This window comes from Anomalospiza imberbis, chromosome 1 (assembly GCF_031753505.1).
Source record: "Anomalospiza imberbis isolate Cuckoo-Finch-1a 21T00152 chromosome 1, ASM3175350v1, whole genome shotgun sequence".
NCBI classification, from domain to species: Eukaryota; Metazoa; Chordata; class Aves; order Passeriformes; family Viduidae; genus Anomalospiza; species Anomalospiza imberbis.
In genome coordinates this window covers 93947694-93972714 of record NC_089681.1, presented here as the reverse complement: position 1 = coordinate 93972714, position 25021 = coordinate 93947694, and positions in this window count along the sequence as shown.

The following is a 25021-nucleotide window of genomic DNA, read 5'->3' as shown; positions in this document are numbered from 1 at the left end:
ACTTCAGGTTGAGAATGCAAAGATGTCCTTTTATGCCTCTGAGCCATGAGGATTGTCACAGTGTTTAGTAGTTCAAAAGAAAATATGTTTCTATAAAGCATTTCAATGGATCTCCACTTATAATCTGTCTGTTTGAAAGGCCATTTCTCTACAGCACTTCAAGCAAGTTTTCTAAGTGTTTGTTGCTAGTGTGATTAGGCAAAAAACCCAAAAACTAGGCAGAAGAGATGTGCCTAAAGAGGAAGAGTTGTAGTATTTCTAAAATTGTTCTGCAACGATCTGTGAGCCTCTCTAGAAATTCTGGGTCTTCAGTAGTTTTTAAATTTGTGGGTCCATTTTTAAATAGCAATCAGAATACAAAAGCTGAGGAACAGTTAGCCGAGGAATTATCTTAGATTCTCAGTTTATCTAAAACTGATTTGGTGACCTTCATTTTGCACTGTTAACTTCCATCCATTTAAATCTTTTGGATTTCTATTTGAAAAATAGAGAGTCAAGAGGGAAAAAGACAACTGATGCACTAAAGGTAATTTCCTCTATACTCTTGGGGGAGTACGCTCCATTTCACACAACCACTACAATTGCATGCATTATAAATTCTGTTCCTGCATTTAGCTTTATCTGAGTGCATTGCATTATGCAATAATCAAGTTAAACTCTTAATTTAGGCTGTTAATTGAATCCTTTATAGTGAACAATTATAAAAGTTCAAATGTTCAAATGTATTGTTCAGAATTTGAAAGTGATTCCTAGAATATAGTTTCTTCTGTCATTTTGCCTTTTGATAAAACACTAGCAGCATTTCATAAAGTACAAAGAAGATATTCCTTCTGTAATATTTCAACAGCTACTGCAAATAATGAATGTGTGAAAAGAATAGAAAAACACACTCAGAAAGAATCCTGTGTATGGCAAAAATTGGCCACCTTAGTCTGGTGACAATGTTGGCCTTTTTGCAAGTGGTTTTGGGGAATTTTTTCATATAGCATGGCATACACTAAATGTAGCACATGGTGCCTGTAAGAACACACATGAATACATATACATATGCTTCCTGCAATATTTATTTATACAGTGCAGACAATGACTCAATATAATTTTATAGTACTTACTGTGATGGATGCTTTTTGGGCTGCTCAGTAGGCAAAAAACAAACAAGTTCACATATTACATGCATTTGCATTAAAGCTAACATTTTGCAGCAGGGATACAGAAGAACTTGGAGCAAGCCTTTGCTCTGTTACTAATTCACAGTAGCCATCTTTAGAATGGTATAAAGTGCTGCAGAAGATCTACAGCTGTTGTGCTCTATAGTCACATTTTCACAACTTAGTCATTGCATTTAATATCCCTCTTATTCCCTCTGAAGTAAGACATGCAAGAAAAAATTATGACAATAAATACTGACAGATGAGAAAAAGTTCACCTCATCAGGACTAGAATTCCCAGGGCACGATTTTACAGTAACTGAGACACTGAAGGGAAATTGGGAAAAGAAATAATCATGTTTGAAAGGAGAAAGACAGCTGTTAACTGTCTGAGAAACTAGGTAAGGTCTCTAAATAGTATCTCAAGTAGATCTATGTCTGTTTTGGTAGCACCTATATATTTGGGCAGTCATAGGAGTTCAGTTCTCTGCTAAACCAAGACATTGGCACTTTGAAGTAAGCATTCTGAAAAAAAGCTGATTATTATCTGGAACACCAAAGAAATTGACCCCTTCAGAAATTAGCTGGGATTAGATTTAGGAAAGCTGTAAACTTTTACCAGACATAAATGAAGTGAAGGAATGCCTCAACCTGGGGTTCAATTAGAATTTTAGTGTAAGACCTCTTGAAATACTGACACACCTGCATGACAGCAATGCCTTACATGAAAAATTCCTTGTATTGCTCTTGATGCATCAAAATGTATTCTGCATAAGACTTCTTTGATCTATTCTCTTGTTAGAGCTAACTACTGATTAGACATCTTCCACCAGGCTGTTCTTGTACAAAGTATTCTCTGGTTCCTTGAAGGCTGATTCACCAGCTGACTAAAGACAGAAGTTTGATATCATTCAGGCAAAGATGAAGAGCAACAGACACTGACTGGCACATTGAAGAAAGGTATAGAGGGGAAAAATGACATTTGCTGGATCTGGCTATCCCTTAATGTTGGTTCACAAGTGATGATGTATAGCATACAACTGTCATGATAATGCATGAGACTTGGGAGATAACTGCATTAACAAGCTATTTCTCTGTAAAAGTAAAAAACCAAAATTTTTCCATACCTTCCCAGTAAATGCATATAAATAAATAAAAAATTAGAAGAAAGCTGAGAGAAATAGAATATTTTGACTGCAGTGGGAGAGGATGAAATATTTTATATGAAGTTGCCTTTATTTACCATAATTAAGACATCATGCAAACTTTTCTTTTAAATCCTGTCATTTACATGTAAACACAATGTATCATACTTTTAATGAGGGATGGGAAGCTATCTCCAGTGACAAACTGAAGAAATTTGTTTTGATTTTCAAAACCACTTAAAAGCTTCAGATGCCTAGTTAAAATGAATAGAAATAGAGCATACAAGTCCGTGTATGGCTCAAAAAAACTCACACAAATTTTGATATTCTTTTCTAAAAAAACACGGATTCCAGTAGTTCAGAACCTGATCTAAGTCAAGAGTACTTTGTCACTCTAGGCAGTACACATGAGTCAAATAAAAAAATCTATGTCTCTGCTTATAAACTAAACAAACCCAAAACATATTTTTGAACACGGTCATGCAGTTGTCCAGTACTTTTACATTGCTGGCATACGTCCCAACACGCTTCTGGTCCAGGCCAGCCAGAGTTTCCAAAGCAATCCTCATGCACTGTCTGAAGAATGGCATGGGCGCTGTTAGTAAAGGTTCTGACTGTTTGATGGGCTTCTTCTAGCCAAACCATTCTAGCATTATCCTGTTAAACTGTTTGCCTACATACACAACAGCAAGCCCTGCCACAGCAACCCAACCCCTTCCTCTTCCCTAGGCACATAGTTTAAATCCTGGTGCTTTTTGGTTTTTTTTTTTTTTTTTGAGGGTTGATGAGGAAGATTTGCAATAAAAGATTTGTAAGTTAACAATGTCATAAGTACTTATATACTGTGTTAGCATGCTTGTGTTGCACTCTACTAACTCTGGACTAAAGGTAGGTTCAGAGGATGTTAAAGAATGGCACAAAAATAAGCAGTGAGAGTGGGAGCAGGAATGGTGCCAGGAGCCACTGAATTTTGGACTGTGCCGAATCTGGGGGAGACATGCAGAAGTTCTTAACACTCTCCATGGTGACTGAAGGGTTTAGGCAGATGGGATAGCATGCATCAATCTGTCTTGCTGTAGGTATGTGAAGTATTACACATGGAACAGAAGTGAGGAGACTGTGTCATATGTGCTTGTTTAGAAAAGCAGTGAGGAGATAGATGCAAAGGTCTGTAGGATGCAATAGGAGTCAGGCCCAGCACCTTGCTGTCAGTATTCTAAAATATAGTCACCACTGTATTTTAGAAGAAGGAGAATTTAAGTGCATAAACACAGGCTGTGTCATACCATGTGGCCTCAGGCTAAAGAGACCCATTTCTATGACTCAGGTGTACTAAATGCTATTTAAGAGACTAAATCAAGAATTATGACATAACTTTGGTGAAGCAAGGAAGACAGTGTTGCTGGCAGAAAGGGCACAGCAATTTGAAAACTATGCATGGAAAGAAGGAACATGCTATATGAAAGGAAAATGAAGACTGAGACAGGATGAACAAAAGAATGAAAGATGCGAGGAAGAAGAGGGAAAGAATAAAGAGACAGAGAAAGGAACAAAAGGCAAGTGCATATTTCCCATTTAATCAGCTTTAGTTTATTTATTCACATGCATTTATTATATTGCATTTCCTTGGTATGTGGCCCACATTCTTATTTAGAGAGAAAGAAATGACAGAATAATGGGCAGCAGGGATTCAGACATTACTTCATCCATTACTGGGCATGCTACTTTTTTTTCAGAAGTTTATGAATTTTTTAAAACATGCCCCAGCAGCATGAAATTCAGTATTTAAATTTTAAACAGAGGATTCGAGTGAATTTATCCCTGCAATCTTGACACTTTCTTGCTCCTCTCAGTGTACGAGTTCAGCCTGCCAAGGCTGAATTAGGAACTGAACAGGATATTTTCAGAAAAGCATCAAGGGAGAGTGAAGCTATTAAAGGATATTGTCATGCTGTTGGAGAATATTTTCATGCTTTTCTGAACCTGCATGCAGTACTATCTATCAGTGATCACTGTTCTGTCATTACGATTAAAAAGCTTGACTCCAATTCTGTCATAGATGTCTGTTATTCAGGAGAATGGATTTTTATTCCAGCTTAATCATGGTCTTGCCAAGCTGTTGAGAAGGTTTTAAATTAAGTTTCCTGGGGAAGTGGAACCTCAATCCATCCCATTTAAACTTGTTTAATTCAAGAGCAGGCAAAAGATCCTGAGTCTGAAGAGGGATCATAGGCCACCAGGAGAGCACCTGAAGATCAGCACAAAGGAATCCCAGCCATTCCAGTCAAAATTAGCTTCACCAGAGGCCCAGCTTAAATGACTCTATGCAGCTGCACACATATATCACACTTTTAAAGAGTTTTTTGAACATGTAGGGATTAAGTCGAGCAGTGGATCACAAGGAAACCAAATAGGAAGATCTTAGAATGAAAATTGTAAATAAAAGAAGTAGTCTTTCACTAGCTAGTAGTTTTCTTGCCCACACAGCAAGACTCTACCTCTGTGCCTTAGGTGAAGAGAGATGTCATAGTCTATAAAAATGTTCTGCAAGGCAGTGTGGGTGCTTTGAATTTCCTGTTTTAAGCTCTATCATTTCAAATAAATTAATTTAGATGCTTCTCTCTTCTTTTTGTCCTTTTTCTATAGAGCAGTTCTGAGATCCTTTACTAAAACTGAGTATAATTTTCACTGTAGTGTTTCCAGGAGGTAAAATCTAGCAGGAGTATGATGCTACTAAAAATAGTACTGTGGACTTAGTACTTATGTCTTACTTCTTGCTATCCAACTACAGTAGGAAGATGAGAATTAGTTGAAGAAAGTTTTACCAAGCCTCTGAGATGGAAACATCTCCCACTCCACAAACCCTTTCAGATACAGTTTTATTTCTCTTTGAACTTGTTGAAATGTGGTTTAACAAATGTTTACAGAAGAGAGATCTAAGAAAAGGGCACAGGCAAGTATAATAAAGAATCTGAACTCTTACTAAGTATTTATACATTAGATCTACCCCTTCTGAGTTATTTACAGGAAAAATATTTTTAACTGAAATGTATTGATGTCAGGATAAAACTTGAGTTAAAATTTTATATGAGTAGATTTGCCAACTAGCATGTTTGTGAATCAATACAGATGGATTTGGGCCAATGTAGAGGAAGTGTTTTTAAAATATAAAAGAAAAATATCTAAAATTAGTGTTTATTAGTGTTTTCTACAAAATATTTGGTTTTTGAAGTGTCTTCTGATTTCTCCAAATTGACAGGATGGGCACAGACCTCCAAACATATGAAACTACAATTCCTTCTAATGGCTATAACAAGGTTTTATGTTCTGTTGTTGTGATTACCACTCATTTAATAAATATTAAAAATGCATCATTGTAAAAGACGCATGGAGATGAAGAAGCAGAACTTACTATACTCTCTTGCAGATCTCATTCTCCTGTACCTGGCACCAGTGTCTCCAGTTCAACTCTTTTCATGACAGATGTACTGGAGAAGAAGATGGCAATTCCAAGGTACCAGTCTTATTCCAGGAGTAGGTCACAGAAACAATCACCCAGAAAACAACTTCTCCCTTACTCCATCATCTGGCAAATCTGGGTTCTTTGGGTCCTTCTCTGAGGAAGAGTATTATTCTTTAATACCTTTAAGAGTATTCTTTAATATTCTTTAAGAGTATTATTCTTACTACCAGACCCCTAGAGAGTTCATCCAGAATTAATGGATATTGGTTGAGATTTCTTAGAGTGTGTGACAAGATGTAGTGGTATTTTTCAAGGCCCTATTGAGTTGACTTGTTGTTTTCACAGCAAAATGACTATTTCTTAGAGGTATATAACATGTGAGACTACGAACTCTGAAGAGAGACTGATTTATGGGAACTGGAATGTCCTTTACTTGTGTGTATCCACAGCCCAGCCTCCATGCCATCTGTACTAGTGTATCATTAGTGAATGCATTGATACTGCGAGCAAAATATCCTTCTGCTGACAGGTGGCTTCACAAAGCTGTAGAACATGGAAAAAACTAGAAAACCTGATCTTGTAGTTAAGCACCTGTCCATGACTTCAGAAGTGCTGTTCAAGCAGTATTATGTGGTCACAAGTAAATATTTCTTATGAAATAAGAAAAATTCCTGCCCATGTTAAACTGAACTGCTATGGGGAATAAATAAAAAATTAATTAATTTGATCATATCAAGATATCACTTCTAGAAAAAATTTTTTTCTTCACTGTAGTGACACTTCAGGCATTTGAGACATTTTTTTTCAAAACATCACACCTACAATTTATCACTGTGGTGTAGAACCAGGCTCAGTTTTAACTATGGAATAGAAAAATTAAGTGATAAATTGTGAAATATTTTCAGGTGAACCACTGATCTAGATTAAGGATGAGTTTAATTACAGTATTTTCATACAAAATATTCCTACAGATGCAATAGCCAAAGTAAGTGACTTCTAAATAATAAAATTGATGCTCTTGGTAACATTTTCATTTGGAAAAGCACTTTTGATATATGTGAGCAACATTAGATGGTATTTTTATTCATAAACCTAAAACACCGGCTTAGACCTTTTTACCAGCAGCTTCTATTTTTATGAACATGTTAAGAAAAGCACTCAGATACTGTAAATTATTACTTAAAATGCCATTTTTAGAGCTAAAACTATGAAGGGAATCCTGGACTGGGTGGCAATGCCTAGGCATCCAATGATGGCACAGTACACCATGCAGGAATTGTCCATGGAAAGGGTATCCCATTTCGGTCTTTCAAGACATTACAGGATTTTCTTAAAACAGGTCTTGTAGTCATTTTAAATAAAAGGGATGTTTTAAATAAAAGGGATGTTTTTATGAGAATTTCTGATTGAGTTTTGGATAAAAGCAAGGATGTGCAGGTAGCATAGTGGCTGATGCCATGGGGGAGCTGCCTGCAGCCTCTCTGCTCTGGTGAGCCTCAATCTGCAATGATTTGGATGAGATAATGCCAAAGCCATGGGACACACAAAGCACAGCACTGTGCAGGCCTCAGCCTGTCCATGTGAACTGCAATGTGGATCACTACCTCTTTATTGTACAGCAGTCTTCTGATCAGGGCTCCTTCAACTAACAATACTATGTCTAGAATCCATGATAATATTGTTGATAGTCTCTATGAAAATTTAACCAGTCCATATTTGCAAAATTGACAGTAGGTGAGCATCATGGTACATGATAATTTTGTCTAAGTTACAAATACAAGAATGGATCTTGAGAGTGCCTTTGGGTTATCCATGGCAGCTGTAAATAAACAGCATTTGTCTGATATAAATGGAGCTGTAACGATAGCCACCAGTGAAAGATCTAGCCACGTGACTCAGGCTCCTTTATCCCATACACACACTAATGAAAAACTGATCCAAGCAATAGGAGTCCTTTGGAAGTAGCATTATCTATGTTTTTGCAAAAGCTTGAATTTTAAACTATTAGTGAGAAGTGGAATATTAACTGTCAGAATGTATTATAATCTAATTTGCTATTGCTAGTTAAACTCCTTTTTGGTGAACTTCCTACCAAGAATAGAGGAAGGGAGAGAATTGGATCCAAGGATCTACAGAGAAGAGATAAAGGTTCATATGAAAGCGACAAAATTTTCATATTGGACATGAGTACTTTTGCTACAGTCTGGTAGGTTTTTGCTTCTCTGTTTTGCCTTTCTGGGAAGGAAGACATTTTCTCTTTGCTTCGGCTTGACACAAAGAACTTTTCTGTGGTCTGGAAGAGGTGAGGTTTTCAAAGGGTTATAAGCTGTTTCTTCTCATAAGGTCCAGGGAGTTACAGCAGACAATCAGCCTAGCTGCTGACAGAGCAAGGAAATGATCACATGATCACTTTCTTTTCTGTAACCTCCTCTGTCACACTTGTCCTAAGCAGGCTGTGGTGAGGCTATGTGCTGAACGGAATCCTTAGGGTTTCCCTATGGCAGCACTTGCTACAGCTTTCCAAGACAGTCGCAGAAAGCACTTTAAATAGCACTGCAGAAATTTAAAACTTTTTGGGAAAAGATTCTCCTCTTTGGGAGTATTGTTTATCTTAGTCTGCAAAAACTTCTCTAGTACTTGTAGGTGTAAAGCAATGATTGAGAGCAGATTTTGCCACATACTGAAAAACTATGAATGGGACAAGAAACTATGTTCACATCCTGAGCAGGCATGTCTGACCTTAGGTTGTCAGTAGCAAATTGACATACTATGCCAGCAAAATCTGAGGATTTACTGCTGCTATAACTTCCTCCAAGAGAGAAATTGTCTTTTTCCCAGCAGTTTCTGCTGAATCAATAATGTCTGTCCTCAGATATCCTATTTTCTAGTGGCTACTGTGGGGAAATCTAATTTAGTGATCCCTAGTAAAATTAAACTATTCACTGTAGCGATAAAAAGTACTTCTGAAATGCAAATCTCAAGGTTTGATCCTCACTGATGAAAGGAATGTTAGGTACACAAATGTTGCGGTGTGTTTGAGGTCCCCGGGGGGGTCCCTGGATGGGGGGCCTAAACTGTATGCTCGCTGGTAGCAGTAGGCAGGCAAGGAGACTCCACATGGCTTCTGAGGGTGCTAATTAGATGAGGGTTTATTGGGGGTCCTAGTTCTGGGAAGCAGCATGGTTTCTGAGGGAGAGGGGGGAAAGGGGAGGGAGGGGGAAAGAGGGAGGGGGAGAGAGGGAGAAGCTAGGGAGAAAAAGGGCCAAGATCGAGAGCCTGGTCTCCCCGGCACACTTAACAGGGAGATTCAAAGTGGGTGCAGAATAAGATTTGGGCCAATGGGATTACAGATACATGATACTTTAGGGGAGGATTACAGGTTTAGAATAAACCATCCATTTTTGAGGGGTGAGACAGAGGATACCATTTAACTAAAATGTAACACCACACACAAATCTCTTTTGTTAATTTTACACTGATGAATAGACACAAACTGACATGTGGAGAAGACAGGCAGTTCAGTGCAGAGTACTATGAACAGTGAGTTTACTTGGTTCGAGAAGATAAAAAAGTAGTGCAATTTATCCCTCCATAATATGTTGTCTTAATTATGTGGTGCATAGCCTGATCTAAGACTCCAGAAAACACACTTCCCTTTAGAAATAAGCATATTTTTATTTACACAAAATATGCTTAGGTCGTTGCTCATGGATATAACAAACCTCTGCAGAGAGTTCACAAAATGGTAATGATACTTCCATTTGAGTTTTGTGCTCAATATTACCATAATTGAAATGCATCCTTTACTTTTACCATGTGAATACAAAAAATATATAGCAAATTTTGGGAATATTTGCTTGAACGCTTCCAATAATTAATTTGCTCCATGACTCAGGCAGATAAAAAAGTTATATTGCTTTTCTTTACAGAAACACTACTAATACTGTCACAAATATCTAGATTTTTCCTCTCATTTTTACCAGAGAAATTATAAGAAACATGGCTAAAGCTACACAATAGCAATAAGACTGCTTTGAAAAATCAGACATGTATTTCCCAGGTGTCCAGACTCAGCTAAAGCTTCCTGGCCTCTGCTCCCAGCCACTGGCTACCCTGCATGTACTCCACCAGTAGCAGAAAAGAACTCTCATAAACGTACATGACTGATGAAATAAGATGAAGAACATGCAAGACTTACAGCAACTCCTGCTAGTAATGATGTAAATCATGAAAGGGACTTGGATGAAAGTATTTTTGTATTTATTTGGTTCAGATGAAGACAATAATTGAAGTAAACATATTAAACACTGCAGAAAACATATTAAAAACCATCCAAAAACCTCCTCACAAAAACTCAAAGAAAACACACAAAATTTAGATTTTGACAAGCTGCACACAAAAGCATCCTTTTGTACAAGGAGCAGTAATCCCCATACTCCAGTGTGACAGATGTGCTTGGTAAAACACAAAGGAAAACACAAACTTTCGCGCTACCTTTAGCTCTTGGTAACAGCATTAATAGTAGCTGCTGGGTGCTGCCCTCAATTCCATCACTTTGGTATTTTTCATATGAATTCCTTAATTATCCTCTGTGGGAATAACATTGCTGCTTGATTCACAAGCTTATGCAGTCTGTGGAAATGTTGTAATGGCTGGTAAGTGCCCTGGAAATTAAATTTTTTAGGATAATACAAATGTCTTAGTCTGTGTGTGAAGTCATGCAGCTAAGAAGTTTAAAATTAATAGCTGCTTCTTTAACACTTTCTCACCTGCCTACACGAAGTTAAATATGTTTCACATTTCCTTCCCCAGCAGTAAAATGTGAGTTTTCGGGCACCTGGGAAAATGCCTGACTACTTTATGCTCTCATCAAGTAACAGCACTCTATAAAAAGAGAAGTGATCGTCCCAACTGAGATGATGTGAATATGTGTGTTGTCACACATCTATAGAGTTGGGCATCCTTCATTGTCATTGAAGCAGCAAGTAAAGTGAAAGACCAGGACTCAGAAAAAATTGAATGCTTTCTGTTTACCACAGTTTACACTGATCAAGGAAAGTTTACACTGGAAAAGGCCAAGGTATGATCTGAAGCACTGCAACATAAGCAACAATTTTGCTTAAGTGCTATTGCCCTCCTGGCATGATTTGCTCTATGCCATCTAGCACACTTTCAAGTAACATTTCAAGGGTACCGTTGGTTCAAAGACTGTGCTCCTAATATAATAAATGGATGAGGTTTCCCTTTTCAATGAAGGGCAAGAAAAAAGTTTATTTCCTGCATGGAAGAGTAAGATATAAGGTGACCTAGTTTATTGATGAAGGCCTAACCATACCATCAGCTCCTCAGGAATGCGGGGGACCAGGAAAAGCAATTCTAATTACCAAAGATGGAAGAGTGAGTTCTCTTGTAGCTCAAATATTCAAAAGCCTCTGCCTGACCCAACACATATGGCCCTAAAATTTCTGATTAAAAATCAAGTAGGCAAGGAAATTTGATACAGTAATATTAGACCTTTTGCATTTTTAAAAATCAGTATTTGGGATTATTCATGGAAATCTTTATTAGATGCTATAATTAGTTTGGATAATTGCACAGTTTGATCTAGACACATGTGTTGTGTCCAGTTGCCAGAGGGAAACTGAAATTGCTTTGGTATTTCTTCTGTTATAGCTGAGAATGTTTTGGCAGGCATTTGGGAAAGATGTATCTTGCCAGAGATTTTTGGTTCAGAAGTTCCCATTACAGCCATCGAATCTAATCTAATCTAATCTAAATTCTTGCAGCCTTGCAGCCTAAAATACCATACGTGACATGCTTTGTTTTACTCAGCACCTTAGTGGACCAGTGCTTGGCCCTGACCAACCTCACCTGGGCCTCTGCCCAGGTGCACCCATGGGACAAAGAGCCCCTTTCAGCATTTCTCAGCCTGGGTCTGTAGTCCCTGCCCCACTGAGACTGCAGAAGTGCTGGTCTCAGCTGTGGCCTGTCAGAAACTTGCATAGTCATCCAGATTTTTGGTCATCCTTGGCCACCACCTTTGGGGCCTCTTTGCTTGTTTCACCCTGGGAACTGTGGGATGGAGGCCTGGAAGGTGAGACATGTGTCTTTTGTTCATGTTTTCATGCTTTGTCTTCAGGTGCCTGTCCCTTAATGAGCAGACAGCTATTATCCTGATAATTTTCAGTTGTATGCCTATAAATCACAATATAGATTGAACTTTCCTTGCAGTTTTTGCAGCATAAATCAGGAGTGATATAAAGAAAATTATGTGATCTTCATCTCTATAAAATCACTATGTGTTCTACATGAAGTCCCAAATGTCCAACTTTTTACCACAGAATCTATTTCTCCCTTGGTACAAACACATGAGGGGATATGCATTATATTTTATTAAGTTACCTTTAAAAGCTTTGAGTTCTTTCATGCTGCATGGCACAGAGAAACAGAAAAGGAGGAAAAATGAAAACTTGGCATAAAATTCAAAAGTTGAGTAGAATTTAGAATCTTGCCTTCAGGAGTTAAGAGGTGGTTGAGGAGCTCTGTGGGCAAGTTGAGAAATTGTGGGAGAAGTGTGGGGACCACACAGGGTTAGGGAAGATGAAAGAGAGCTTGACAAGATGACCAGCACATTCCTGCAGACACAAGACCAAGTCAGTCTCCTACCAGTGACACTTTTATTCCAGTAACTCACTTGCACAATTCATCTTTAGAGGTCCATTCCAACCCAAATTGTTTTATGAATATGAGGAAAAAACAGCAACTGCCTTTACCAAAGCATGATTATATCTATCTAGCATTTAAGCATTTTCTTTCATGGGGAGGGTTAGCCTAGACATTAGGGAAAATTTTCTTCATGGAATGGGTTGTAAAACATTGGAACACACTCACCAGGGGAGTGGTAGTCATGATTCCTGGAAGTGCTCAAAAGCCATGTGGATGTGGCACCTAAGGACACGGTTTAGAGGTGAACATGGTGGTAGTGCTACCTTGAAGGCAAATGATCTTAAAGGCATTTTCTGAACTTAATAACTCCGTGATTCTGTGGTACTTAATTTGATACTAACCACCTGCTGCTCCTAAATTATAAAGGCTTGTTGTATTGAATACAGGTAAGCTGCTTTGTGTGCATAGAGAAGCTAATTATACCACTTGTAAATCCCAAATCCCACTAAAGAGATTTGATAGATTTATTACTGATCAAATGGTAAATATTTAGCAGTATTTCATAGCAACTGTCCCAAACTTTACCATTATATAGGTTTTTACCTTCTATATCAACAAAAATATTTTCTGTATGCAATTCTCATTTGCATTGAGACAGGTAATAATCCTAAAATTCTAAGTTGCCTGATTTAAAATATGAAAGTGTGTACCTGTTCCTCCCAATATAGTAGAATAAATAAATTCTTTCTACACTTTTGAAAATGTCTCTTCAGCTCTTTCATCTTGCACTGTACTTTTACATTTTAATGAGCCAGTAAAATCAATGGGCCATTAGAACAACTCTACAGACAGATGAATTTGTCTGTTCCAAATAAGTACATCAGAGAATTTGCTTGTCTTTCTTTTAAGCTGATTGCCATTCTTTATAAAAGGTTAAAAAAGTCTTCTTCAATTATTGATGGAAATTTTCTGTGGTAAAGCGAACTGTGGTGTTACATTTTAGTTAAATGCTATGATCTGTCTCACCCCTCAAAAATGGATAGTTTATTCCAAGCCTGTAATCCTCCCCTAAAGTATCATGTATCTGTAATCCCATTGGCCCAAATATTATTCTGCACCCACTTTGAATCTCCCTGTTAAGTGTGCCGGGGAGACTAGGCTCTTTGCCCTTTTTCTCCCTAGCTTCTCCCTCTCTCCCCCTCCCTCTTTCCCCCACCTTCCCTCTTCCCCCCCTCTCCCTCAGAAACCATGCTGCCTCCCGGGGGTAGGACCCCCAATAAACCCTCATCTAATTAGCACCCTCAGAAGCCGTGTGGAGTCTCCTTGCCCGCCTACTGCTACCAGCGAGCATACAGTTTAGTCCTCAGTGGGGACCACAAGCTCTCAGGAGCTTTTTGTCTTTTGGTTGATGTCACACCTTCTCTCCACTGGAATGCCAGATATCAGTGAGTGGCCACTGCTTCTAATCCTTGTTCTCAGGATAGTTTACAATTCATGGGGTAGTTGTCTTCAAAAAAAGTCCAGGTTATACTTAGCTATTTCAGTTCTGCAGGAAATTAACTCAATGTCGTCATTCCATGTCAAATAATATACAGATTCTCAAGTGGCCATGATTAGATTTGGTGGTTTTTATTCAGAATTGCATGTATGAAGCTGAGATTGGTAAGACTGCTCATTCAGTATAACAGAAGTATCCTCATGAGCTGCCCAAAGTTACCTGTCTCCTGAAGAAGACGAGGTATAGATAAGTAATGTAAACTATGGGGTACCTCATTAGAGGCTGGAACTTGCTAGAGAAACAATTGCAAAGTGTCCTTCAGCAAGAGACATAGAAGGTTCTCTCTTCCCATATTTTGAAGCATCAAACAGGTTACTGTAAAATCATAAGCACAAATACTCACTGCCCTTTCAATCTGATACCCCATTAACATGCACCAGTAGTGGTATATGCAGTTAAGAATAGCAGCTCCAAGGATTTAGACTGAATACTGGATAAGTTGCCTAATAACCTACCAATACTGCAGCAGAGCGAATGCAGGACTGGTACCATTGTGTCACCTTTTCATAACCAGATTTTGCTGAACGTAGCTCAATTCTTACTCTAAGCGAGAAGTCTGCTGCCTCTTTTCACACCACACAGTAAAATCTAAGCATACATTTTTTATGAAGGACACAGCATAAATACTCAAAACTAGTCACTTAGGGAAAAAAAAGATATTTCCATCCTACATATCAGAAAAATTGTGCAAAGATGAAAAATGAAGTGAAATGCATTTCCACTGCACCTAGAAAACAATATAAAAAATGAAAACATGGCAATAAAATAACATGAGATTTTTGATTTTTCAGTCTGAAACATGATATACAATGTGAGGAAAAATAAGTTTAGCAATTTAAATGTATTTTTTCTTTCACCAATTGAGTTATAAACAATGTTGAATAGGATTACCTGAGAATTAACTAATTCTACTCAAATTATAACTTTAATATGTAAATGATGTATTTTCCTGTACTATTCACCATATAAATTTATTCCAACTTAGGTTTATCTGTGAATCCTACCACCTTTTCTCCTAGCTCCCCCTTTTTTTCCTGTCCTTTTTTTCCTTAATTTTATTTTTCTTTTCCTGTTTTATTATTTATAAAGGCCTGCTATTAAGCTATATTTTTTACTGTATGTTTTAATTTCCTGACATGCATAAGTTTGTTAAAATAATGAGAACATCTGTAAGTCAGACTAAACACAGCAAAAACTACTGTCTGCATTTGCTCTTCAAAAATGAAATGTTTGATGTTTTTATTTATATTTTAAGTATTTATTAATAAAATATATATTTATGTAGAATATATACACATATAATTTTAAAATATTATATATATTCCTTTTAAACCCAAGTAATTCTTATGGAAAAACATTACAAATGTGATCAGAATTGAATTGATGATTCAACTAATTAGGGAAAAAATACCAGTTGAAAATACTTTTTTCTGTTTATGATTTATTTCGAATAATGTCAAAAATTGAAGCAAAGGTCTATCCCTTTTTACCAGCTGGAGTGGTTGGCTAACAGCTCAGCTGTGAGCTTTCCAGGCCCAAACACTCGAGGGAATCTGAAAAATTACTGTGACAAATGGGATTTGTAAGTTAGCTCCTCAAGAGCAGTTTTCCCACTTGAAACCTTTTGTGAATCACATATTTATGCATCACACGTCACCCTGAAGAAAAGTTCTGGGTTTTGCTATTTTTTAAGAAGAAGACTATCAGTTGTTCAGCTTTTAATTCTCAAAAGTCCAGGATTTTTGCTTTTGTCAGGACTTACTAGATTTATTTGGAAGACTCCTAGAATCAGTATTATTTTGAAATTAGGCAAAAGAAATTGCTTGATTTTTTGAAATCTGAGATATCAAGGAATTTCTCCTCTGTGGAAAATATTTTGGTTATATATTTGTCAATTATCTTTGTCAATAATAGAGGAGTGATTCTTTTCTTTCAATTTTGTCATCATCCCTCTAGAAAGTAATTTTGGGCCTTGTCATGTATCGTTTTGCCTCTGTGATTAACATCTCCGCAGTTCTAATTGATTCTTGGCTTTAATCTTAAAAGGTGCATTGGTTCAATAATTTATTTGTTCTTTGTGTGTACTCTTTAAATATCTGTCTGGCTTTCGATGAATTTTGATAAACATTTAAATGAGCAAAGTTTACTTGAAAAGAAGATTCTGAAATTAAAACTCCCATAGCAAAACATAAGCAAAATTGAGTTTGTAATGTATTCAAACTGGGTGTAAGGATAAGTTTCATATAAAAAATCTGAGATAAATAGTACCTAAGGTAGATATCTAGTACCAAATAATTTTAGTACTTATTTCAGTCATGGCAAACAAGGGCTATACACTTTCCAGCTGATTATAGTATATGTATTTTAATAGAACTGATAGCTCAATTTTGATAACAAGGTAAAGAAAAATAGATGGAAGATATTTTTGCTCTTCTGAGTATTGGGAAATATATTTAAAATCAATGTAAGCAGAAAGAAGGAATTCAGACTTTTAATTCTAGGGGGTTTATTATATTTTAAGTGTTTTGTTACTACGTAGAACAAAACTTCATCATGCTAATGGCTGCATTTCTTCTTGGCCTGAAGAAAATGATGGTTAATTGGGTAGAAGGATATTAAGTCAATAGGAAGGAGAAAACAAATTAAGAAATTAACCAATTAACCAATTAACAAATTAAGAAATTATTCAAGAGAGACTATTCTAAAGTGTTTGGAAATGAGTCATGTGAGCCAGGCATGCCAGAGTTCTACTCTTGCTTCTTCTTTGATGACTGGATTCCAATAGTCAAAAAAGACAAAACAGGCAACTGCATGTATATATATATATATATATATATATATATATATATATATTACAAATTATAAGTGTATTTTTATGTTTATAAGTATACATTATATAATAGAATCATAGATCATCTCAAGTTGGAGAGGACCAGAAGGGACATCCAGTCCTGCTCCCTCCTCCTTGCAGGACAACCTACAAACAAATTAAGAAAATCACCCAGCTGCTGGTTGAACGTTGACAGGATTGGTACCATGACCACTCCTCTGGGAAGTCTGTTCTAGTGATAGACTACTCTTTCACTGAAGAACCTTTCCTTATGTTCAATCTGAGCTTCCCCTCATGCAGCTTCATTCCCATTTCCTTCTGTCCTATCACTGGTCTCCAGAGAGAGGAGACCAGCACCTTCCCCTCCACTGTTCCCCACTGAGAAAGTTATAGACTGTGACAAGGTCACCCCTTAGCCTTCTCTTCCCTAAGCTGAACAAACCAAGTCACCTCAGACTCCTCTTAAGTCTTGACCTTGAAATCTTTTATCATCTTGGTCACCCTTCTTTGGACACACTCTGATCATTTGATGTCCTTCTTTCACTGGGCCACTCAAAACTGCACACAGTACTAGTGGCTGAGACTGCACCAGTGTGTAGTGGGGGAATCCTCCTCCATGTTGTGTTTGATGCACCCAAGTCACAGCTAGCCCACCCAGATGCCAGGTGATACTGCCAACTAACATTCAACTTGCCATCAATCACTGTTTTCCTGTTTCTTGTCCCCCAGTTTTCATGAAGAACCAACATTATGCTATCTTCAGTGGAGAATCTGGCACTTGCTTTTGTTAGATTTAGTTGTGATTGATTTCCCAGCTCTCTAGTCTATTCGGATCTCTCTGTAAGGTCTCTCTAACCTCAAGGGAGTTGACAGCTTCTCCTAATTTAGTATCACTGGCAAACTTACTAAAAAGGTATTCTACTTCTGCATAAAGATAATTTTAAAAAATTAAAAATCAGTGGCCCTAAAATTGAACCCTTGAGAAGCCTATTAGTGATTGGCTGCCAGGCTGATGTACTCTCATTTGGTATAGCTCTTTTAGCCAAGCACTTCAGTCAATTGCTCATCCAATATATTATGGACTTGTCTATCTGTATGCTGCACCTTTTGTCTAGAAGAATATAAAGAGTTACTGGAGGTTTCCAGCATATAAAGAGTTATATATATACACACACACACATATATATATATATACACATATATATATATATATATATATATATATATATATATGTGTGTGTGTGTGTGTGTGTGTGTGTGTGTATATATGCACACATACACAAAGACTTACTGGAAATCTCCTCTTATTAAAGATAATTAGATTTTCCTGCTTATTTTATGCATTTGCAATTATTTTTTTACTATTATACTTATTTTCAGTTACACGTACAGATAAGTTTCCATTGAACCAATCCACTCATATTTTCCCATGTAAATTAAAACAAACTTTGACCAGAAGCAAACTTTGACCATCCATTTCAGGATGACTTTAGGGGTTTGCTCAGCACTGAGATTAAAATGAAAACTCTAACATTCTTTTCTCTATGTATTGTGTGTAGTCCATCTGTTAAGACTTTTCTTATTGAAAAACTATGGCTTCAATTTGGATCTCTCTGTAACTGTTTTGGGCAAGTTAAAGTAAGAAGCAGTTTAGCCTGGTAAGTGCCCTTGAAGTGTCAAAATGGCCTGGTCCCAGTGACTGTTCTGTCCAGCAGAGCCTCATAAAACCAGATTTGTTGCTGAGGGAGGCGTTCGGCAGTCACAGTGAGCAGTAGGTAATTCTGGGGCTGCAGCCAGCAGGACTAATTGTGTTTCCCAGCTCAAGCTGCCCCAGGAGCTGCTAAACTCTAGCTCTTCATTCCTTTTGCTGATCCCTGGAGCAATCAATTTAAAACATGCCATTGCTGCTGAAAATTTATGCCTGCTCTGATTCTCTCTTCTATGACAGGATAATGTAGCAAGGGATTCAGAAATGTATCCTCTAAAAATAGTGTCCTAATTAAATTTGCATGAAATATTTTGTTTTGTCTGAACAATGTTGTTGGATGGAAGGGAAGTGTTGCCAAACTTTATCTAACAGAAAGAAAAACTTCTCAGATGCAATCGTTTCATTAAAGTTAAGATGAGATAATTATTCCTACATTGTGTACTTTAAAACAACTAACTTCAGTATTATTAATTTTCTCAGTATCTTGTGATTGATACAGGAATTTGCCAGGTGAAGCAATACATTGAATTTTTGATATATTCCAGCATTAGGCTCATAACATCGATCCAGTCCTTAAAAGTTAATGGGATAACTAGTTACAAATTCAGTGACATTTGGCTTAGTTTCATCTGAATGGACTTTGAGTTGTAAGAACATGTTGTCATTATCATATTACCTTGTAGGGAACTCCAGTCTGACTCCCTAATTATTTTATTAACTTTAGGATTATCCTAGTTCAAAGACCAAAGTAGTCTTTAGTATATTGTATGTCTGTTTATCATTATGTTAGTTCAGGAACCACATAAATGACTTCAGGATTTTGGTAGGTTATATGTTATTGAAATTTAAGCTTAATTGCAGTATTAACTTAACTATTTTTTTTTTCTCAATAAGTTAGTACTTATTCTATGCCTCTGAGTAATCTGGATGGCCAGAATGAGGGTTACAAATGCATAGGACTCAGAATGTCTCTGCAATGCATATGTAATGAATATGCCATGTGTGTTTTATATATAGAATCATAGAATCCATTAGGTTGGACAAGACCTTTAAGACCATAGAATCCAGCCTCTAACCCAACACTGCCAAGTACACCACTAAACCATGTTGCTAAGTGACTCATCTATGTGTCTTTTAAATAGCTCCAGGTAATTCAACCACTTCCCTGGGCAGCTTGCTTCAGTGATGGATAACCCGTTTGGTGAATTCTTCATTATTATCTTCCAATCTAAACCTCTCCTGACACAACTGAAGGGTGGCTTGTCTTGTACTCATCCTTTGTGCCCCACTGCAATAAATAAAGATTGGAGAGTTTCCATAACCATCCTTTAGTTGCAAATATATTAAAAGAAACTGTTTTTACTGGGTTTTAGAGGTTTTTTGGTTTTGTTTTGATTTTTGTTTTTGGTAGCAATCATACTAAGTTCCTGTTGGTCTTTGGTCCTTTTGATTTTCTCCCTACAGAATCTCATGACACCTTTTTAGTCCTCCTGAGTGGCTTTCCCCTTCTTCCAATGGTCATAAACTCTCTTTTTTTTCCCCTGAGTTTCAGAAAAAGCTGGTCTTCTTCCCTACCACCTCGTCTTTTAGCACATGAGGACTGTCTGCTTCTGCACATTTAAGAATTCCTTCTTGAAAAATGTCCAGTCTTTCTGGACTTCTTTCCTCCTTCAGGACTGGCTCCCAAGGGCCTTTCTCAGCCAGGATCCTAAACAGGCCAAAGTCTGCCCTCCAGAAGTCCACATTAGCAGTTATTGTTATTCCTCTCCTTACTTCTCTAAGAATTGAAAATTATCATTTCATGATCTCTATGCTCAAGGTGGCCTCTAGCCACCCACAAATCCTTCTCTCTCTGCAAATTGCAGGTCCATAGTAGGAAAATATTTTCTGTAGAGATGTTGCATTCACTCTATACAGGTTGAGAGGACTTGTCTGGAATTTCAACAAACCAGTTTGCTAGATTCCAAGCAGAGTTTTGAACATCTTTGGCAAAATACTCAAATTTCTCTCTTTCCAACATGAGAAGAAAATGGCCAGCAGGGGTAAAGACTAAAGAAACCCAAATCTCATGATCAGATGGGTTGTGATCCTATTCTATTTGGACTTTCGAAGTGCAAACCTAGAGAGAACAATTTCACCCCTTATTTCCTGCACTGTATTTGAGGATAGGTTAGTGTCTTTCATTTTGATGTGCTGTACTTCAGTGCGGTTTTGTCCACACATTTTACTTTTTAAAATATCAAAGCATGGTTTAAATTTAAAGTTACTGAAAGTTAAGGCACTTTGGCGGCTTGGAGGTTGAGCTTATATGTAGACAAAATATAAAGCTGCTTTTTACTTTCTCATGTTTAACACTATAGCTTGCTTAAAAATGTACTGCCAGTGAGAATTATTCTCAAGCAGTCTTTGTTCTGTCAAAGCTTAGTATCAGAAAGCTGGTATAAAAAATATTCTTCTACCTTGGAATATTCACTTCTTTGGAAAAAGATTGTACCTATATCAGTCTCACCATAATCTCAAAGCACATTAGAGAGAAAAGTTTTTTATGATCATTGATAGAATAACTCAATGAGAACAGGTTATTGGATTGCTTATAATTGTATATTCAGATGTGCATTGATATAATATATTTTGATAAGGCACTTTATGATGTCTGAAGCTTCATTTTTTAAGATGCAGTATTTCTTACTTTCCAAAGAGGACTTATGTCGCTGTTGAGCAAGACAGGAACAGAATGACTTCAAGTCAAAAGGCAAGGAATGAACTGATTTATTTCAAATGCACCACTCTATTTATAGGGAACATAGTGCAGGCTAATTTAATTGGTCTTAGAGTAAAAACATCTCACACCACTGCTGTGCAGTGAATGACGCATGGTGGCAGAACCTATCTATAAACAATGTGAACAACAAAAGAGATTAGAGAATTATTTACATTCTTTCCCAACTGTTTCCCAGGCTCTCGCCTGGTTAGAAAAACTTTCTCCTTTTCTCTCTGACTGAACAGATAACATCCACAGACTTAGACTAGTTGGTTTAAAGCAAGTCATTAAGAGTGACAAAGTATGACTACATCTATAAGAAAGTAAGAACTGTCCTGTGTGAATTTAAAACTAAGTCAGTTAAGAGCATTCATTTTCTCAACATATCAGTGACTTCCTATGACCCATTAATTCTGACTACCACAAACAAAACTACAATGAGGTGTGGCAATCTGAACAAAATCAAAATTCATTTCCCTTCAATAATGTAGGATATAAGCTTAATTGCTGTCAGATTGTTGCATATATAGCAACTGAGAAGCAATACCCCCCTGACTAGAAAAGTCACAGAATGGGTATCTGATTGCTTTTATTACTGTAAAATCAATTCCTTTTCTGTAAATACTCATGGGTATCATCCACTATAAATAAACCTATTTTTCAACGTGATTTTACTGCTAGATAGCAACTAAAACATGGTCTTGCCAAGTCCTTTGACTTTAACATGCATTTTGTTGCATTTTATGTTTTTTTCTAAAACCTTAGCTCCTGAAGATATAAGACTGCTGATCAACCTTAGTTTTCATTATGAAAAATGTGAACACTTAGATTTCATAGTTGTAGAGGGAAAGCTTGAAAATGAGAAGACTAAGGCTTATAAACCATCCAGTCTAACGAAAAAAAATCTAAAATACATTATTTTTTAAAATCTCATTTAACTGAGCCTCATTACTTCAGGTTGGGTGGAAGGGGAGGAAAAGAGAAAGTATGGTTTTGAATGTAAGAGGTTTATAACACTGAAAATATAGGCACAATTTTAAAATACATTTTCATACTCAGCTATCTTCCCTGATGTTTCTGATACACTACTGATATACTCACTGTTTTTGAAGTGATCTTCAACAGCTAAAAAAAATCTGGGCAAAAGCATAATGGATTTTTGATCCAGAAAGCCTTTAGCTGCTGAAGAATTGCTTTCTAAAATATTTCTAATGGCTTGAACAGAATTTAAGAATGTTCTGCATAAAATCTTTCTACTTTCTGCATAAGAAAGCCCTGGTGAGGGCTTAGCTGGAGCACTGTGTCCAGTGCTGGGCTCCTCAGTACAAGGGATAGCTTTCTCTTTTACTTACCTTGGTTGTTCATATTGAATGTAGTGCTCATGAAAGCCACAGATTTTCCTACAGTGAGATCAGACCTTACCATTTATTGAGGTTCTAGTCCTGAAAAGTGTGAAGCAGTGGCGCTGAGGATGCTCAGTTACGTTTGTTGGTACTTTGCCTTTTAAGCAGTATCAGCAAGGTAAACTTTTCCATATTACTTCTCATTTCTCCAAGCTGTTACTTTCAACTTTTGATTAGACAAAGCCATTCTGGGATGATTTTACATACAGTATCTGTTTCTTCTCTTGTTTATTACTCTCGTCTGCCAGCAGGTGTTCTGTGACAATCTAGTCTTGGCTACTGAAGATGAAGAGTATTTGTGTTAGAAATTAAGCCAAGTGTACTATTGCATTATATATACTATTTGCCAGCAATGAAATTATGCAAACAGAGTCAAAAAACAACAGCCAGAAGTTGTTTAATACTTTCAGAAGATTCTTTAAAAAGCAAAAATTTTTCAACATGTTCATTTCTATGAAAAAAAAAAAGCCACAGAACCCTGCAAGTAACAAACAAGAAAGCCGCACACTGAGACACAAAAGTAAGACAAAACAGATCTCTGTCAAAAATATGGCCTGACAGACCACAGCTCTGGGGTGTTCTTTTTTTGGATCATGTTAAGAGCTATTCAAGGGCCTTGCCCAGTTGCTTATTTTCAATATGATTCAGTACTTTGGATATTATTAGTACCGTAAAATTAGTACTGTAATGAATTAGTACTGTAAAAATATTGATAAAGCACTCTGGCTATTTAAATACAATTTTCATCAGAGATATTATTCACTTTGTTTGATTTATTCCATTTCAGAATACTACAGTAATTTTGCATATTAATTGTGAATAATGGCTGCCATAATATCTTGGATGACTTTTCAGTATGTATTTGCTACACTCTAGCCCCCCTTCTGAAGGTAGTGATCAAATTCATAAGAAGATGAGCAATACATTTTGGTGTAATTTCTAAATCAAAAAACTGTTACGGAAATTGGCCCAAATCTGGCAGATAAGAGAGGTAATGCTTCATGCTCCCTGTTGCAGATACTTACAGAGGTGAGTATATATTGCCAGTAGGTGTACACACAGAGCACCATGTACAACATAAACTTACATATAGGATTAGAGAATCACAGAATGTTTTGAGTTTGAAAGGGTCTCTAAAGATCACCTTGGTACAACCTCTCTGACATGGGCAAGAACATCTTTCACTGGATCAGATTGCTTAAAGCCTTGTCCAGCCTAATCTTGAACGCTTCTTATGATGGGGCATGCACAGTTTCTCTGTCCCAGTGCCTCAACACCCTCATAGTAAAGAATTTCTTCCTATATCCAACCTAAATCTATTCTCTTTCTGTTTAACACCACTGCCTCTTGTCCTAGAGGCCTTGATAAAAAGTCTCTCTACATCATTTTTATAAATCCTCTTCAAGTATTGAAAGGCCACAACCCCTCATCTCTCAGACTTTCCTCATAAGAGAGGTGTTTCAGCCTTCTGATCATCTTCATTACCCTATTCTGGACTTGCTCCAGTAGGTCCCTGTTGCTGATGTGCTGAAGATGCCAGAGCTGGATGCCCTTCTTCAAATGGGGTCTCATGAGAGAAAAGAGAGGGAGAATCACCTTCATGCTACTGGCCATGCGTCTTTTTGCACAGCTGCAACAAACCAGATTCAAGGACTGAAAATTTACCCAGAATTATAAACTGGAAAATTAACAAGATCAAAAAGGAATATTTTATCATTTGTCTCCTTGTATAATGTTTCAGTTGCCTCCTATCTGTATACCATGCACTAGTTAATCAATTAGTTGGTTTAGTAATGTGAACAATTTAAAAAGCTTTAGTGCATTCACAAAAAAAAGGAAATTATTTACCCTAAAAATCTTTGATCAGTAGTTTGACTTTGGAGGAACTAATCTTTGTTTTGCTTGAATATTAATTTTCTTCAATTTTCTTGTGGATTTTCTTAAAATTTAGCATACTGTGGGAACCCAAGACAGGGGGATATTCCCCTTGCCCTGGGTTCCCACATCCCTGTCTTGGGTTCCCACAGCATATCTTAGCATTTCGGTGACTGGAGCTGTATAACATTTCTCTCTGAAAAAGACATTTTGTAAGGTAAAGTTTACTAAATGCATTGCTATATATACTGATGGATGAATCTAAATAAACTGTAGCAATACAGTCAAGGGATACATTGCTTATTTATGTAAATTAAAAACAAACTCACAGGGAAGATGGCTTTACTTGCTTGGTCAATCAGGCTTATGATTTATTCACTGAATATGGGCAGCTGTGGAGAAAAGAGCAGCATCTTACCAGAAATTCTGTCAAAATCTGTCAGAAAAGAACACAGGGATGAGAA